Source organism: Rattus norvegicus, chromosome 4 (genome assembly GCF_021556685.1).
Source record: "Rattus norvegicus strain SHRSP/BbbUtx chromosome 4, alternate assembly SHRSP_T2T, whole genome shotgun sequence".
Classification (NCBI taxonomy): domain Eukaryota; kingdom Metazoa; phylum Chordata; class Mammalia; order Rodentia; family Muridae; genus Rattus; species Rattus norvegicus.
Window position 1 is genome coordinate 63,364,071 of NC_141537.1, and position 11,629 is coordinate 63,375,699.

An 11,629-nucleotide genomic window follows, 5' to 3' on the forward strand; every position below is an offset into this window, starting at 1 on the left:
CACTTGCCATCTTAGCTGGGCAGCTCACGCCTCACCAGTTCCTGACAGAACGAATGAATTCCTGCCTCACAGGCTCTCGGAATGGACCAGGGCCTTTACAGTCAAGGTTCTTGCTCTGAGACATGGCAATGGCTGCCTCCCTGGGACCAGGGCACAAAGACAGACTGACAAAGAATGAAGCAGACCAGAGTCCAGCCCCAGGACTCAGCAAGTCCAAGCTGGATTCACTCCATCTAGGACAAATGCGAGCAGAGACTGAAAACTGGCTAGCCTCCCACAAGCTATGGAAACAAGGAATGTTCTGGTCAAGAAAGTTTGGGTTGAAAAGCAGAGTGTGCGTTGTAATACACACCTGAGAGCAATTGTCTTAATGTGGCATGGATGTAAAACAAATTGGGCATAATATGGAGGGAGGGTAATGAGGTACCGAGAACAGGAAACAAAGAATCGCTAGGCTCCGCGGAGGTCTCAACTCTGTCCTAATTAGACACAGTTGTTATAAGAAGTACATAATTAATAAGCATGTGACCAGATGTGGGAGACCACGGAGTTCTTTTCCTGACACGGACGTGGTAATGAACTGTGCTCAGCTAGAAGTGGTTGCCCTGCTCGGGCTGCGGCAGAAGGCCTGCCTGGAATTTTGAAGAGGTGTAGAAGGATGCACGCCTAGGTCCACACCTGGAAACGAGTAATCCTATTCCAACCGAGCTGGGGTAATGAGATGGAGCTAATCACCCAGAGTGTAATGAGTTGCGAGAGTCGCTGGAGCTGAGCTAGAAATCTCTCTCAAAATGAACTAAGGTGCAAACAGCAGAAAGGACTTTTTGTGAACAGGATGAGGCGTGAGGGGGAAAGAAATGCATGCGACCTGAGGTGTTGTGGGGACGTACCTGGCCAAAGACTCATCTACGGTGGAAAATACTGCCAGGCTGTTCAAACACCTGGAGCAGGAGTCCCTGGGCTCTCAAGAATTCAATGACCTGTAAAACCACATATGAATCTGCAAATGTATATACAGCTTGTGTATGCATAAACAACTGGAAGGAAAAGAAGTTGAAGGCCGGCACTCGTTCTCATTATCCATGATCCCTTGTAGAAAGGTGGCCTTAGACTCCTGCTGACTCAGCATAGATGTTCCAGGATGCCACACTGGAAAAGCAAGTTTCTATCACAAGGATTTATTTACTGTGACAGGTCGGGAAACCATTTCTAGATGGCCTCTTATTGTTGCTTTATTTTGTGATTGATTACTAGTGCATTATGGGAGACAATATTTCTTGAAGATGTAATGTGTCTGATATGGGCTAAATCCTTAAATCTCTACAGTAACCCTGTGAGAGATAATATCATGCCCACTTCACTGAGAACACAGAGGCTTAGACCAAGGATTGTGCCTGAGACCCAACAACAGGCCTTGCACTGCATGCTCCCAAGGTTCAAACCAGGAGTCCCTCTCACCTTCACTATTCTCAGCCAATACTCTGTCTAGTGTGACAAAGAAGGGACACTTCACCACTCTGAGCTCCGGTGATATTCTCTGTCAATCTGGTTCTTCAAGTTCCTCCGTCACCTCTACGGCCCCCAGAGTAAGGCACTACTGGGCTTAATTTGAGAAGCCCTTTCCCCCGTCTCTGCCTCTCTCTGGACCTAGCTGTCTATGAATAACATGGGCCCAGTCTATCTACCAAAAAATAAAAATAAATAAAACTCTGAGAAATGCAAAACTCCAAAAGACCAGAGGCCGACGTGGCTGATGAAAATGACTCACACTCCCTCCAAAGGCAGCAGAGACCATGGTTCTATAATCTGGAGTTATATAGTTATATAGTCATGGTTCTATAATCTGGAGGCTCAGAGTCTAGAAAAGGTGGCTCAGACTGTCACCTTAGCCTGTACAGGGGAGAAAAACAACTTCGGTCGGCCCAGGAAGGACTGCTTGGCTTCAGCGTCTGTATCAAAGGCACATGAAAACATGCAAATGTAATTTCGGTTTATAAGGCACGAGGCCTCTGCCAGAAGAGGGGGAGCAGAACAGTTCTGGGGCTTGCTCCATCCTGTTTCTGTAGGGCTGCTGTAGTGCACTAGCCTCCGGCTTAGCAGGAACAACTTCATCAGAACGGTTGTGACTACTTGCAAGAAGAGACTCCTGAGACCAAGTCTGTTGAGTTGAGGTTCCCTCAGAAGGAAGGGCTGGACCATCATTGGACCATCCATCCCAGGAGAGTCCAGCCACTCCTTCCTATAGCTCTGTGTACTGTGCGTAATTCTGCCCTAATTGCGTGTGGCCTCATGGTCTTTGGCGGTGGTAGAGTATTTAGTGTACAGATGTTAACCGAAGCGGGAGGTGCCGCCCTGGGCAGCTGTGGGGAAGTCATCCTTCATGTTAGGCTGAACTGGCCCAGCTGCTTTTGAGTCACCCACACTCCTGTTAGGAAGCCCACACCCATGCCCAAGTGAACCCAAGAACCTATTTCCACAGCTTGAACTTTGGTACATGCTATTCTGGAGTGTAGCTGGTACACATGGGATGGTGCACTCCTTGTCAGCAATGCTGTACAAAGCATATGAAGTGTCTGCTGCCAGACATGTAATAGATACATATTTAGAAAGACTGAGTGAGTGCGTGTACGAGACAGACAGAGAAAATGCAACAGTATTGTTACTACTGTGTTATTTTCTTTGAGAAGCCTTGGACATTGGACACAACTGAGAAGACTTGCTCTTTTGTACTCTTGGCTCAAGAATACAGCTACTCAGGTCAACAGGAACCGGATGTAGATCTCTCCTGAGAGACACACCCAGAATACGGCAAATACATAGACGAATCCCATCATTAAACCACTGAACTGAGAATGGGACCCTCATTGAAGGAATCTTAGAGAAGACTGAAAGAGCTTGTAGGGGCTCAAGACCCCATATGAACAACAATGCCAACCAACCAGAGCTTCCAGGGACTAAGCCACTACCTAAAGACTATACATGGACTGACCCTGAGCTCCAACCTCATAGGTAGCAATGAATAGCCTAGTAAGAGCACCAGTGGAAGGGGAAGCTCTTGGTCCTGCCAAGACTGAACCCCCAGTGAACATGATTGTTGGCGGAGAGGGTGGTAATGGGGGGAGGATGGGGAGGGGAACACCCATAGAGAAGGGGAGGGAGAGGGGTTAGGGGATGTTGGTCCAGAAACCGGGAAGGGGAATAACAATCAAAATGTAAATAAGAAATACTCAAGTTAATAAAGATGAAAAAAAGGAATACAGCTACTCCCAGTTAAAAAGGCAGAGGGCCCTCAAACCCCTCTTGTGTCTCCATGCCTGAAGCCGCCAGACAACGGGAAGACCCACAGAACATTCTAACTTTTGTTATGTATTCGCTTCAACCCACCCTTCCTCCAGACAGGACGAGTGCCTTAGGGGACTGATTCCTTGCATCTTCCTCCTCTAATTTGTTAGTGAGAGTTGGCACATCATCACCAGCCATTGTATTTCCAGGATCTCATTAATTCTCTGGGCTTCACTGCCCTGGAGGGACCAGGCCTTGGCAGGTTGAATGGCCTCCTACCTGGGCATAGAGTCTGGGTTACTTGTCCCATCTATGCTGAGGAAAGTCTGATTGGGACTGCTAACAAGTTCTCAAATTGCTCTGTGAAATTAGGATGGGAAAAAAAATTTCACATTCTTTGGTATTTTTAATTTCCCTAAATCAGATTTATCTCCGTGCTCTGGGCTCCTACTTAGCATTGTCAGCAGAAATCCAAGAGAAGTCTCTGTGGCTTCCCCACCCCCACCCCCTACCCACCCCCCACCCCCCAACCCCAACCCCCACGCAGCCTGGGAGGCTTTCTCTCCTTCCTGTGGTCACAACACCCAGGTGCAGCAGATGATCAAGAAAGATGAAGACAACGTCATCAACGCCTCCTCATCTGTCGCCCTGCCCTGTGATGCTGGAGGTCCTCTCTAGTGTCCCCAGTGTCATCTGCAACCTCCAGGTCCCAGGGTTCAGCCTCCACAGGCTCTGCTGGTGAGCCAGGCCCAGACAGAAGAACATGGCTTCCACAGCCTCCTGCCAGCTTTCTCAGCATCAGGAATCAGCACTCCTCACTGGTTAGCTCTTCCTTCTCTCCTTCACAGATGAGACCTCTTTTTCCTTTCTGCTACTAGAAAGTCAAGGGCCTTTCCTCTTGGCCCAAACCTTTCATCAAAATATCATGCTGAGAGAAGTTCTCCAAATGAAGGTAAACTCTCTCCGCCCTGCTCCCCTCCCTCTTCCCCTCCTTGCCCCTCCCCTTCCCTGCCCGGAGGAAAGAAGCTTGTTAACTTCGCACTAGAAGTGAGCTCAGGGCACCTAGACTTCCAGAGCAACCCCCAAGCAACCTCAGACTGTGTCAGGAGAAGAGTCAGTGCCTTTGATTCTAAGTCCGGGTCAGAGGAATAAAAAGAGACTTCCTCATAACGTCGTGAATTAGACGAAGATGGAACCCATATCGGGATTCTCCACTTCTCTCCCTGTGTCTTCTCCCACCCTCTGTGGCCTTTCTGTCTGTCTGTTGTCTGTCCCTAAGAAGGACTTTGCTGTGTGTCTACTGAACAGCACAAAAATGCAGTAATGGAAAGGAATAAGAAAGTCTTTTCTATAAAGATTTTAAACAGTTTAATAAGGGGGGGAATGACTTTATTAACCCAGATGTCAGTCAAAAACCCCATCCAGATGTTACCAACCTATATCTACATGCTGTTCCCAATATTTATGGTATGTATTTGTTCTGCTTAAGTTTGCTTTCAATCTGTTGGCTACTTTCAGCAAATGATTACCAAACACTCGAGCTCACACACACACACACACACACACACACACACAGAGATATCTAGGGGAAGGGAGATGAGTGGGATTAGTGAACATGATAGGGATTAGGGTACATGACATGAAATTCATAAAAAAGATTTTTTTAAATAATGTGTTTCTCACTATTTGGGTAGCTGAGCAGTTCAAAAGCAGGTGGCTGACATCTGGCAAAGGTCATCTTGCCCCATTGCCACAAGGTAGGAAGCAGAAAGGCAAATAGTTGAAAACAGACAAAGATGAAAACCAAGCATAGTGGCTCATGCTTGTAATCCCAGCACTCAGGAGGCTGAGATAGAAGGGGAATCACAAATTCAAGTCTAGCCTGGGCTACAGAACATCTTCCAGAACAGCCTACACTAAACAAAAAACATGCATAAAAAAAAATGAGTGGAGGGTTGGGGGGAGAGGAAAAGGGAGAGAGGGAGAGAGGGAGAGAAGAGGGGGGAGAGAGGGAAAGAGGGAGAGAGGAGGGACGGAGAGAGAGAGAGATTCTTGTAGGAACTGGCTCAAATGTGAATACCTGAGAACCACGGAATCAGTGCTGCGCTGCCCAGGCAAGGGTGGCGGGGTCTGACTTAAGCCATGGAGAAAAAAAGAAAAAACAGCCCGGAGCTCATGGCCTAAGAGCAGGAGAAGATTGGATAGAGAATTCACCCTCACAGCCCCTTTTTATTCTCAGAAAGAACAACAGATTGGGCGGCGCCCTCCGGAAACCGTGATGGTGAATCTCTGTGCGGTGAACTGGTCAGTATTCATCTCCAGATGGACACAGAAACAATGTTTATTGGCTACCTGGGCCTTTCAATTGACCATCACAAACACTGATGCTGGATCTCCTCCGTTAACACCTCTTTTCTTTCTCTGCTTCTTTGTTTTGTATTTAGCTCCCTTAGTGTTTGTAGGCCCATATACATAGGTCTGAGGTCGGCATTTGAATTATGCATAAGAAATCTCCTATAAAAATCCAATATATAATTTTAAATTTTTGCTATCTATAATGAGTAACTGCAGCTGAGGCCTGAAGGCCCCAACAGGAGGCCATACATCTCTACCCTACCCTCTAATCTGGCGGAACCAGCCCCCTTTCTGTATTACATGTCTCCATTACTCACCATGCAATACCAATTCCTCAGAATTGAGATTTTTATCCTCTGAAACCCAGATCTCATTCATCAACCTTGAAAGTACTGGGAGAAAACTCCATCTTCCTGTTTTCTACCCTGCTCCCCAACAGCTGTGTGCGACTTCCTTCTCTGCTGTCCCGGTGAAAGTAGATGTTACTGAAATTTAAACAGAGCTATACTCACCACATATGAGTGAGAGGATGTTAGCCAAAGGGCTGCTAACTCGGCCAGCTATAAGAAAGTTCCCAATGGTAGGCCCTTTCGAACCAAAAGGGCTATGGCTGGCTCCTTTGTGATTCAGCAGACAGGCGTCTGCGCAGGCGTGATAGACGTTAGGGAATTGCACTTGTATGAACGATCAAAATGGTCTTGTATTTCTTCCATCCGTGGTTTCTGGATGCAGAGAGACCCTGTCCAGCAGACACTCAAGATGGCCACTCACTGCCCCTGACCTCACTCAGAGTTCAGAGGGGAAGTAAGCATCTGATTTGTTCCATAGCTAAGCCTCCAGGAAGAACTGTCCTATGGAATTGCAGCATCCTCAGCTAGCTCAGCATCAGCACCGCACCTGCACCTCTGCCTTGAGAGTAAGTGGAAGAAATCCCTCTCCTCTCCTCCCCTCCCCTCTCTGCAACTTTGCCAGCAGCTAGTAAACTACAAAGCCAGCAATCTACAGACATGTTAGCAAGCAAGTATACAGGTCACCCTTCAACATACTCTGTAAGCTTGGGAAGTCTCCAGTCTGTCCCCGCTCTCTGACCATCACGCTACTGGAACATTTACTCCAAAGCAAACAAGACAGTATTCTGTCAGCAGGATCAGCCTTCTAGTCAGATCAGCTCTAGACTGCTGTCAGTTCTGGGATTTGCAGGGCCCTGCAGGGTAACACCATCGCTTTCAAGAAAAGGTAAAGCCCATAAAACCTATAAAGGTAAAGCCCATAAAACCTATCTCAAACACACTTCATACTCACTTAGGATCTTACACTCCTTGGTACTGTTCTAATTTATTAGATGTCAATCCTGGAGAAACTGTCCATGCCCACTCCAGGAGAGAGTTCTGGAAATCACTCTGGAGTCTGGCCTCTCAGAGAGCTGCCACGTTGGACTGATGGGTGCCTCATTATTATCATACCCTACAGTTCCTCTAGTTCCCCAAATGGGACATCTACTAATTGTCACCTTACTGGCTATGGACATACATTTGCACTAATCCCTCCACATGCCTTTGGAAACCATTGCTCAAATTTGCAAAGTAGGCTCTAGGATGCAGTCCCAGCCTGCTTCACAGAACAAGGACAAGGGCAGGTTCCTCCAGAACAAGGCTGCCCTTTGTCTCCATGGCCTGATGCTCCTGCAACCCACTGTGATCCCACATGCCCACATCCCCACCCCTCCAAATCAGGAAGTCTGACCAAGAGATCTTGTGAACTAGTTCAGCTAACTGCAGTGCAAGTCCCCCTCCTGCAAACAAGTTCCCTTGCCAAAGGTGCTGAGATTTGCACTCATCCTGACATGCCTGGGGTCCATCTAGCTTGTGCTATTAATAGCCACGCCATGACACTAGCCCTCAGCTTATTAATAATGCATGACCATTCCCACTTCGTTAGGATACAAACGTCGCTCATCTGCATGATTAGCTCTTAGCTTCCTGATTAGAATGCTTTAACCTGTCACAAGCATGCCCTTTCTGGATGAACGGATCTTTTAAAGGGTACCATGTTCTCTAAAGTACAGCTTAAAATAAAATTTAAAAACAAAAAGCACTGGCTCTTTATTTTTTTCTGTGGAATGAGAGAAAAACAGACTCGAAGTTTGGGGGGGGTCTGTCATCGTTGAGTTCTAAGCTGGGGTACTTGGATACTTGGAAGATATAAAAGTTGGAGACAGACACAAGGGCTTATAGGTGACATTATTTAATGAATTTGAATCTTTTACTCTGGGGAATGTGGGGCAGCCACTAAGTGATTGTGAGCAAGAGTAGAGTATGCGATTTGACTTAGAAATATGGCCTGGGTAGGAGAACGCATAATGAAATGCAAGTGGGTCCCAAGAAGATGAGAGGGATGGTCGGGTTAAGACAGACCGGGCATAGACAAGGAGAGAAGTGGATACATTTAAGAAACATCCCAAAGCATAACCAGTCCTTCGCCATCTTGGCTCTCTATTTGGATTTCACCTCTGAATGAGTCCTTACTTGGACACCTATTTAAACCTTATCTACATCTTACGCCTTCTTACTTTTCCTTCACAGCTTTATCGCCATCTGTTGGAGCACAGTCAAAAGAGTGACCCATGCTGAACAATGCCTTGGGGAACTAACTCTGAGAGAGGCTCTAGGAAAACAGGCAGAGGGCCTTTACATCAGGTGCATTTTATTCTCTGGATTGTTCTTGGATGTGATTTATAAAACCTTTGACAAACATTGACATTCAATTTATAAGGCAAGCATATTCTTGGTGGATGTCAGAATAGAGCTATGGAACCCCATCTGGTCAGTGTACCCTGAATATGGATATGGCCTTCTGCCTCGCTTTCATGTTTTCCCAGACGTGCATGCCAGGCAATTGTGTTCACATTGGTTTATCCTAAGAAAGTTCTGGGAAAGGGTTGCTAATATTTAGTATGTGTGTAATGGTGTTTATTTACCTGTTTTTCTGATCATGTTTTTCTGAACTCAAACAACCTTCCTTAGATGATAGCTTTCTTTGTTTCATTCATGTAGAAAACCACACTGAAACTGAAATAAGGCTGTCTACAGCATTAGACTGTAGTCTGTCCAGTCTTTCAGGTCCTCAGATCCCAGGTTCAGCAGACAAGATCTGCACAGTTTGGCCAAAAAAAGTCAACACCCTCTGACAGTCTCTGTAACTTACCTGTGGGGGGGGGGGGGGGGGGGTAGGGCCTTTTCCTTTCTTCTCTGAATCCTTGGATTTTAGCTCAATCACTGGTACACGGTAGTGACCAACTATGTTGAGCATACTTCATGGGTGGACAGGGAATCAAATAGACAGGATGTAATCACTAGTTGGATAAGAGAAGGTGCCTAGGGGAATGTTCCAAGGAGCAAAAGAAGCTCCGGGTGTGTTAGCCTGCTTTTCCGTTGCTTCGAGAGAATACTATGACTAACAGAGACCAAGAGGAAGAGTGTAGCACCCACCTCATCCGGCAAGGAAGACGCAACACCGTCGGATCCTTGTCAACAGCCTTTATTGCAGGACACCTTCATTGCTGATACGGGGACGCGAGCAGCAAAAGCGCTCGCCATATATACACAACAGTATGCTAATATTCTTTCAGGGATTGGTGGGGCACGAGTCACCCCACTATCACCCACTGTCATCCCAGCTACTTATCCTCCAGAGATTGGCGCGGCATGAACCTCCCATTAGCATAGTACCGCCCCAGCCAGACTGACGCCAGGTGCAAAACCACGCACATTCGCAGTAATATTGTTCACCACAGGAGGACGCCAGATCACCTCATTATCATACGGCCGCCCTAGCAAGGGGACAAGCCTGCGCATGCGGGGTAAGTTGTTTACATTCAGACGGGGCTGGATGTCGGCGCCATCTTTGTTTTGCCGCGCCGCTCCCTACAGAAGAGTTCATGGTTCAAGAGGAAGAGTCTATCATGTTAGAGAGATAATGGCAGCATGTGGCTAGAACAGGAAGTTGAGCAAGCTCATCTCCTACCACACAGAGAAAGCAAAGAGAGAAAACTACAAGTGGGACAAGGCTGTACATTTTCAGAGCCAGACCCCCACCCCCAAGTGATGTATTTCCCCCAACAAGGCTCTGAAAGGAAAATTATACAGATTTAAGGTTTAAAAATATGAAGTTAAAAGAGTAAGTTTCAAAATTCACAAACTCAGGGCTAAACACTGTGAAAAGCAAGTCCAGGCAGCCCCGCCCTGCCGCTAGTACTAACAGACCATAAAGATAAAAGGAATACAGGAACCAGCCCGAGTTATCAGGACTGACTCTAACCATTTGGCAGAAGGGCACCTCCCCAGCTTACTCAGAGTCACACCTTAACCAGATGTCCTTCAAACCCTGATACGCCCCTAGCTTCTAAAATCCTGTAGGCTCCAGTCAATACGTACTCTCCTGCTGTGCTGTAATCTCACTGCCATGTTTAAATGAGCCAATCACTTATAGCCGCACCAATAATTAGCCAATTGTGTGTAACCGCGCCAAACCCCCTAGCCTTCCCTATATAAACCCCTGACTTTTGAGCTTCAGGGTCAACTCCTCTATCTCCTGCGTGAGATGCGTGTCTTGTCGGCTCGAGATCTCGTTAATAAAAGCTACCTCTTGCTGTTACATCAAGACCGTCTACTCGTGTTTCCTGGGGAACCCCATCCCGTGACTGGAGCGAGAGACTCCCCGATCGGGAGCAGCTTTTTCAGCTCCATGCCCTATAACTCCTATAACCTCCACAAACAGCTCCACAAAGTGTTTAAATACAGGAGCCTGTGGGGGACATTTCTCATTCAAAGCACCACACCATGTTTGTGGATAGAGAAACTGTGTGGAGTGTCATTCATGAGGCAGGAAGCCATGCAGAGGGAGAGAGGCAGTGTCAGGGGAGAGAGACAGTGTGGAAAGTGAGAGGGAGGGTGGAGAACAAATCCAAGGCATTTGCTGAGCAGGCTCTGGGCCGAGGAATAGCGATAGCGGGGCTTCGTGAGCTTTATTCTTTCAAATAATGTTTATTGTGTTGCTAATTCTGTCCAGACACTGTGTCAGGCACAGTGGTCATAAAGATGAGCAATCTGACCTCCTGCAGAGAGGTAATATAATCCAAAAGATCACACACAGTTACTGCTGCACCGATGATGCCCTGCGCTGAAGAAGAAGCAGGAGAGAAGCGCCCTTGCCGACTGTGGGAGGAGTTTGGAATAGCTAGCACCTTTCTGGTATATGATTTGGTAGTGTGCAATTATGCCGCTTAGACTATACCCCATCTATGTCCCTGCAATTCTCCTTCTAACCGTTGACTTGCTTGTCATACACACAAGATTTGCTGACCTCAAAGAGGACAAGAGAGTTTCCCACTTGGATGTGGTCAGCTTGCACACCCAACGAGGTTTTATGATGCACAAGACTGGTCCTTCAGAGGGCCTTAAATATACCTATAGTTACATGGCTATAAGAGGTTCCATCCAGACACAGCCGCAGAGAAAAATGTCCGCCTCTGAGCCCTTGCACGTGATTACAGCACACTCACAGGTCACTGGCTCCCTGTTCCAGTCGGTATCTCTGTATACTGTGGATACTTTAAAACGCAAGGCATTGGGGTTGGGGATTTAGCTCAGTGGTAGAGCGCTTGCCTAGGAAGCGCAAGGCCCTGGGTTCGGTCCCCAGCTCCAAAAAAAAAAGAACCAAAAAAAAAAAAAAAAAAAAAACCAAAACGCAAGGCATTGTGTTTTAAAACAATTATGTCCCATGATTCTGATGGCCAGCTGTTTAATGAGACACATCTGGATGATCCTCTGCCCCATGTGACACCCACTGGGATCACTTACTGAACTGATCCCCAGAGAAGTCTAATGGACCCAAGGTGGTTTTTCTCAGAAACCTAATACCTTGGTGGGTACCAATCTCAAGGTAATGAACTGAGAGGTTCTCCTCCCCCCCCCTCTCTGTGTGTGTGTGTGTG

General features: G+C 47.0%; 1 long non-coding RNA gene across 7 annotated transcripts; it reads left to right on the forward strand.

Moving 5' to 3' along the window:
* Nucleotides 1-3,859: 3,859 nt before the first annotated feature.
* LOC147994794 (uncharacterized) lies at nucleotides 3,860-10,290 on the forward strand. Of its 7 annotated transcripts, none has more exons than XR_015686448.1 (5): nucleotides 3,869-4,234; nucleotides 5,522-5,586; nucleotides 6,370-6,553; nucleotides 8,220-8,333; nucleotides 9,266-10,290. It is a non-coding gene; the product is annotated as an uncharacterized LOC147994794 (long non-coding RNA). The 7 variants fall into 7 exon arrangements; XR_015686451.1 differs by having other exon boundaries at nucleotides 9,431-10,290; XR_015686449.1 differs by having other exon boundaries at nucleotides 6,466-6,553.
* Nucleotides 10,291-11,629: the final 1,339 nt, after the last annotated feature.